Genomic DNA, 7,500 nt, shown 5'->3' on the forward strand with positions numbered 1-7,500 from the left:
ATATATATATATATATATATATATATATATATATATATATATATATACTGCATACACTGTGTATGGACTGTTTTATTTCATAACCTCATATATTTATTTATATCATCCATCCAAAACTAAAACTGCAGTTAAAGGAGAAAATAGAAGGAAGATAAACATTTATGCTTTGCTGTGTATAAACCCCAATTACGGCAAACTAACAAAAAAAATTGGAAAAAATATATATCCAGAACAATTTAATCCCCTTCCCATTCAATTACAATATCTCTGTGGAGGCCTTTAATTTTCGTGCAATAGACAAATGAAGTTCCCGTACTATTATATTATTTTGCTCTGTTTTTATGATAAGAAAATATAAAATGTATTTAAAACATTTCGTTCTCTCTCTCTCTCTCTCTCTCTCTCTCTCTCTCTCTCTCTCTCTCTCTCTCTCTCTCTCTCTCTCTCTCTCTCTTAATTGGGATATTATTCTCTCTCTCTCTGTTATTTCACTTCCCATATGAATTTGTCAATATCAGCTAGCCTGGAAAGTGTTACGTATTCTATAGATTTTCCTTCAACTCTTAATTGCTCTGATCCTCTGGGTATAATATTTTCCTCCAAATATTCCCTTATTTTTTATAAACTTTTAGGTATAAAGTCGATTAGAAATATTGTTTTTGCTGTATATTTATCGGTGTCTTGTTTCTTATAAGTGTTATACTTGCTAAAAATCTCTTGGCATTAAGTTTTTCTCAAGTATTACAATAGTTATAAATTTGTGAGTATTATCAAATTACCATCTATATTAATTTTTTTTTAATGGGGTCCATTTGCACTGACTCGCAGGTGTGCCCTTTCAGCTCGGAAAAGTTTCCTAATAGCTGATTGGTTAGAATTATTTTGTCCAACCAATCAGCTAGTAGGAAACATTTCCGAGGTAAAAAGACACCTCTGCGAGTCTGTGCAAAATTAAGTATAGTGATACATAAATACTTACTATAAACTTCTAGGTAGAGCGTAGTGGAGAGAGGTTCAGTGATATTGTTATTTGTGGCTTTACAGGATATATTGGCACGGGCGTAGTCTCTTGTTACGGCAGGTATACTCAGCATAGCCCTGACGTGTCGGATGCCCACTTCCATACCCATACCCACGAAGAACTCGTCTCCCTCTTCTTCGGATGCTAGGCAGGTGCCATCCTCCCCAGCTATGATGCTGCGGTTCGAGAGGAGCTGGTTTATCTTCCACCACGATACCTGAGGAGGGGGCCGACCTAGGGAAGAAGACACAAATGTAGGGTATGTTAATATCCAGATGGAAATCAGATGAGTTTTGAATTTATATACGAAATATTTATGCCTAGTATTTGGTATCCTTTACTTCATAATATGTAGGAAGAAAGAGGTGGGTGTGTATATATATATATATATATATATATATATATATATATATATATATATATATATATATATATATATATATATATATATATACAATGTATATATATATATATATATATATATATATATATATATATATATATATATATATATATATATATATATATCTGTATTCCATTGATTAAGATATATACTTTTACAATTTATAGTATTGTATATACGTCATAATATACCTATAAATAACATATATTCACAATTGCACCTTCCACTATCAGTCTAAATAGTTTTTTAAATTGCAAACATTTTGACTGGTCAATACTTTTTGAACAGAATTCAATCTTAACTCATAAAGGCATCTTATATAGAACATTCAAATTTCACTTTCGAAAACAAAATGATAAATGTGATATATGCAGAACACTCTCCAATGGTTTCATGATACAAATTTAATTCATTCATTCATTATGCGTTAACTGTCATTATTTTTAACCAAAACTAAGCTTCCAGCTTTGGTGTATCTTTGAGATCATGCTCTACCACTTTGCAGAATCCCATCTCGTCTCGTATTTTAGTTGTAATGTTTTAACAAAACTTCTTATATTGTTTATATCCTAAGATCATACTCTAAGGAATCCATTTGATTTCTTCAGTTGATCAGAATTATCGATTATACAATATTCTCTCTCTCTCTCTCTCTCTCTCTCTCTCTCTCTCTCTCTCTCTCTCTCTCTCTCTCTCTCTCTCTCTCTCTCTCTCTCTCTCTCTCTCTAAAATAAGAATAAGTTAGACGAGACCATAAAAACTTTCTAAACGTTTAAACTAATTTGATCTACCCAAGAGCAAATGGAGTCTCCGCAGATGGACTAAATCTTTGAGACATCCAAAATCCTTGTAACTCTCATGTTGTTTAATTACAGTATGATTGCAGATACCAAATGTGCCTACTTAATTTAGAAAACTTTAGGGCAGTGTGAACCTGTTTCTTGGTCATTAAGCAGTTCCAGAAATAAAAAAAAAGACAGACGGAGAAGAGTCTTTATTACTCGTAAACATTTGGTAGCAACAGGGAAGGTTTTTAATCAATTGCTATTCTATAGTTCATTCTCTAATCCTCTATCACAGTTTATAATATCTAGACGCAACTAGCAGTGATATTTAGAAGACAAATTATCTTTTTATTGCCAGGTAAGAAAAAAGAAAGAAAATTTTTATATAACAAGGAAATGTCTATTTTAGAATATAATTGCACTTGCAAGTTATAGATTTTACGACGTTAATGATAAATGACCCCAATGTAGCTGTTCCTTTCATCAGTAGATAGCAATGTTATAATGAAAAATATGTTTACTATTTAACCCATATGACATCGTTTCCCAATAATCTCTTCGACGATAGAAAATTAACACCATAGTCTTCCATAGATGTGAAATAAAAGTTTTTGGGAAAATAGCAGAGAAGCTAACAAAATATGTGATAGCATTTATGTTAAAGATCTTTTTTCGAAACTTCAGGAAACAGATGTTACTCTGACTCAACAGAAGTCATAGTAGTATACTCGATATTTTACTTCTAAATCTTCTCAGCATATTCTGATTATATGCCCTTGTAGCATAAAATCCACCTTCATATTATGCCAATATTACAGTAACGTACGTACGTAACGACTGACACCGCAAAAAGAAGAAGAAAAAAAAAAACATCATGGTTTGTCAATTGACATAATTTTACAGAAAATCCTGGGTTATATTGTCGATAGAGTATTCCTGGTAGTTTCTAAAAGTATTTGATTATAGGTTGAACTTTTATTACGCTTCTTAACTGTGTGATTGTGTCGGTAGTGTTATTGTTTTTCCGTTATCAATTGCTCTCAGAGAATATACGATTAATGGTTATAGGAACTGGGCAATTTTTTTGTTGTTTTTCCAGAAAGTGGACTATCCTAAGTTATTCAGTATTTCAGTGGCTTCTCCTTCAATGATTTACAGATTTCGTATCTATTTGATCTCCTTACACGCACACACACACACACACAGTATATGCTGAAAAGGTTCCACAATGAAAAAAGGAAGAGTATATGAATATGTATACTTTTGTAGATTACACGCCGGACCCTTGTCTGTGAACTTGGTCACTAAAAGTTATATTAGTGACCAAGTCCACAAATGTTGTAGGTAGTAAGTTGGCCAAGGCACCAGTCACCCGTTGAGGTACTACAGCTAGAGAGTTATGGGGTCCTTTGACTGGCCAGACAGTACTACATTGGATCCTTCTCCCAGGTGACGGTTCATTTTCCCTATAGCTACACACGCATCGAATAGTCTGGCCTATTCTTTACATATTCTTCTCTGTCCTCATACACCTGACAACACTAAGATTACCAAATAATTCTTCTTCCCCCAAGGTGTTAACTACTGCACTATAATTGTTCAGTGGCTATTTTCCTCTTGGTAAGGGTAGAAGAGACTCTTTAGCTATGCCAAGTAGGTCTTCTAGGAGAAGGACAATCCAAAATTAAACCATTGTTCTCTAGCCTTTGGTTGTGCCATAACCTCTGTACCATGGTCTTCCACTGTCTTGGGTTGGAGTTTTCTTGCTTGAGGATACACTCGGGCGCATTATTCTTCCTTATTTCTCTTGGTTTGTTAAAGGTTTTATAGTTTATATAGGTGGTGTTTATTTTAATGTTAATCTTCTTGAAATATTTTATTTTTCCTGGTTTCCTTTCCTCACTGGGCTATTTTCCCTGTTGTAGCCACTTGGATTATAGAATCCTGCTTTTCCAACTGGGGTTATAGCTTAATAATAATAATAATAATAATAATAATAATAATAATAATAATAATCGTTTTAAAGTATGCTGTATTATTTTCAAAAATACAGGCACTTTCATACAAGTCTTTTACCATTGTGGAACCTTTTTAAACATATAAAGAAAGTACAACAAAGTAGTTATTTTCACCATACATACATACATACATACATACATACATACTGTAAGGAAATTTTCATTATTAACGTAAATAATTTAAAAGGATTAAGAAAATAAATTTTCCAGTGGTTATGGTGCCATCTGTTGGTTGCGCTCGTAGCCAGGTATGTCATACGTGTGTATTTTTGTTTTTCATATCCGTGGTGGGAGAGAGGAGGAGCCAAGAGGCAGTTAGCAAGACTGTTTACCTTGAAAGGTAAATTTGTTATGTACGTCAGTGTTCCACGAATTCGTCTGCAGAGGACACTCTTTCCTGCTTCAAGTGGTGGTGGAGTGACTTGGTGATGGACAGCAACCATTGGCTAATACCAAAGCTCCTGTTAGTCCAGGGACAGACTCGTTTCGACCACTTCGAAGCCTGCACACGTGACACTGCCGTTCAGTTTTGCCTTGGGGTAAGAATAAAATTGTGTAGTTTCCCTTGCTGAACGATTTTGGAAAGCCTGAAGTGTTTTCATCGGTGTGTGGCTGCCGCTGGTACCAGTAATTATGTGATCATTCAAGCATAACATTACGTTAATGGTTTGGATCTCGACGGGTTCGTCCTTCAAACCTGATTTAGTGACAAAGACCTGGTGCAAGAGAACTTTCATCATCCCACGGAAATTAAGCTATTGTTAAATGTATGTAAATAGTTAGGGTTTATTAATTTAAATTGTCTCCAGTCTATTCCTTTTACTTTCCTATCACCGTATGTATAGTTTGTGTGTGGGTGCATCATTGATGGTTGGTTCTTTGTCTCTTTCTTTTATTTTTCCGGTGTGCTAGAGTTTGTTTGGGTCCTAGATGCCTTTTTGTAATGCGAATGGTTTGTTTCCTTCCTGGCTGGAGATTTATTTTCATTTGAGGAGAATTAGGTTTATGTAATAAACAGGAATTGGAATTTGATTAAGAGTCTTTTTTTGAACCTTTCCTTCTCGGTGGATTTTGATACGTCAATGTCTAGTTCTAGTTGGCTTAATACAAAGAACCTGTGGCATTAATGGCGACCTTGCCAGGATCCTGTTGAATTCTTTTCTCAGGATCTCTAGAATATTGACATTGCCGTGTTGGAATCTTCAGTAGAGGATTGGTTGTTCAGATATTTTGATAGTTAATTAGGTTTAAAACTTTGATAAAATGAGTGAGTCTGAGCTTACGATGACTGAGATTAATGTATCGGAATTTTTGGGTAGGAGTGACTGGGAGGCTAGGCTTGGTGATTTAAGTAAAGGTCAGTTGTTTGCACTCGCGGAGCATTTCAAGTTAGTAGTATCTCCTGGTGTAAAGAAAGGAACTCTGTTGCTACAGGTAGCGAGTGCGATAAGGGGTGGTGCTATGGGTGCGACTTCGGACGAAGTAGGATTAATGCAAGATAGGTTAGCATTACAGAAATTGGAGGTGGAAAAGTTGAAATTGCAGTTTCAGATGGGAGAGATGGAGATGGCCAATAGGGAAAAGGAAAGGGAAATGGAGAAGGTTAGATTAGAACATGAGAGGGAACAGGAAAGGGCTAGATTGGAACAGGAAAAGGCTAGATTGGAACAGGAGAGGCAATTGGAGTTTGTTCGAATGGAACATGAATTGCAGGTTCTTCGTTTAAAACAAACTGGACCGGAAGACCACTTTAACACTAGTCATGCTATTAAGCTAGTCCCTGTGTTTAACGAAGCTGATGTGGCTGAATTCTTCTCTCCTTTTGAGAAGTTAGCAAGAAAGTTAGGTTGGCCTGAGACTATGTGGACTACCCTAATTCAGTGCAGGTTGGTTGGGAAAGTACAAAAAGTGTATGCAGCATTGAGTGAAGAGGTAAGTGCAGATTATAGTAAGGTGAGAGAGATTGTATTAAAAGCTTACGAGCTGGTGCCAGAAGCCTACCGCCAGAGATTTCGTAATCTAAGAAAGGTTCCAAATGATACTTATGTAGAGTTTGCTAGAGCTAAAGAATTAGCATTTGATGAATGGTTGAAATCAAAAGGGGTTGATGATTTTGCAGGGATAAGGGAAATAATCCTTATTGAAGAGTTCAAGAATAATGTAGGGCATGAACTGAAGATACATTTAGAAGACTTAAAGTTAGATACTGTGGGAGCAGTTGCAGTGGCAGCCAATGAGTACGCACTATCACACAAGTCTGTGTTTAAGTTTGCTGATAAGCAAAGTAGGTGGGATAAGGATAGGAGGTTTGAAAAGACTCCGGAGCAGGGAGCGAAATCCTCTAAATCCAGTTCTCCTGGAAGAAAGGTTCAGTCTTTTCCAAAGACAAGTGAAAGGGATGTAACGTGTTATTTTTGTAAAAAGAAGGGCCATATTAGGTCAGAATGTTCTGCCTGGAAGGGGCAGGGGAGTTCCAAGAAGCCTGTAGGTCTACTTGGGAGAACTTCTGGGGGTGTATCCTGTGAGTTTGGTAACTTTGGAAAATATGTCTCAAGTGGTGAAGTGTTCACAAAGGACCAGGATGGTTTTGGGAGACGGGTAAATGTATTGCGGGATACTGGTGCTGCCCAGTCGTTGATTTTGAGATCGGCGTTGCCTGACAATTTTGTAGAGGAGCAGCTAGAGTATGTGTTGTTGGGTGGCTTCCCAAACACGGTGGTGGCGTGTCCTCTGGCCGAGTTTTGGTTAAACTCTGATTGGGTCAAGGGCCCATTAAAGTTGGCAATTGCAGATGAACTACCAGTGAACGGCGTGCAGGTTGTGATAGCCAATGGTACTGAGTCGGATACGGGGAGTAGTTGTCCGGTAGTGCAATGTAACGGTACCACTCAGATTGGTGAGAGTAGTCCTATGATGGCTATTACTCGTTCTACAGTCCAGTCTCCTAGTGTTGAGGATGAGGATTTGGGTCTAGATAGGCTTGAAGGGCTGGTAGAGGGAGTTTCTGATGTGAAAGTTCCTAGTCTGGTATCTGAGTGGGATGATACTGTAGGATGGGATAGGAACTCACTAAGTATTGCTCAGAAGGAAGAGTTTAATGAAGAGGGGGAAGGAGAGGTTAGCTCAGATTTGACGAGACCTAAGATGAAATGGGAAGATGGTATCCTGTATCGGTTTAGTCGTTTCAAAAGATCGCCAACTGAGATGTGGGAGGTAAGGAAGCAGATAGTAGTTCCTCTTGAATATCGGGGCAAAAGCTTGTGGTTTGCACAT

At 36.8% G+C, this 7,500-nt stretch overlaps 1 pseudogene; it reads right to left on the reverse strand.

The window, feature by feature from the left end:
- LOC137650727 (hemicentin-2-like) overlaps positions 1-7,500 on the reverse strand; it is a 350,211-nt pseudogene that overhangs the window by 40,777 nt on the left and 301,934 nt on the right.

The sequence above is a fragment of the Palaemon carinicauda genome, chromosome 12 (genome assembly GCF_036898095.1).
Source record: "Palaemon carinicauda isolate YSFRI2023 chromosome 12, ASM3689809v2, whole genome shotgun sequence".
NCBI classification, from domain to species: Eukaryota; Metazoa; Arthropoda; class Malacostraca; order Decapoda; family Palaemonidae; genus Palaemon; species Palaemon carinicauda.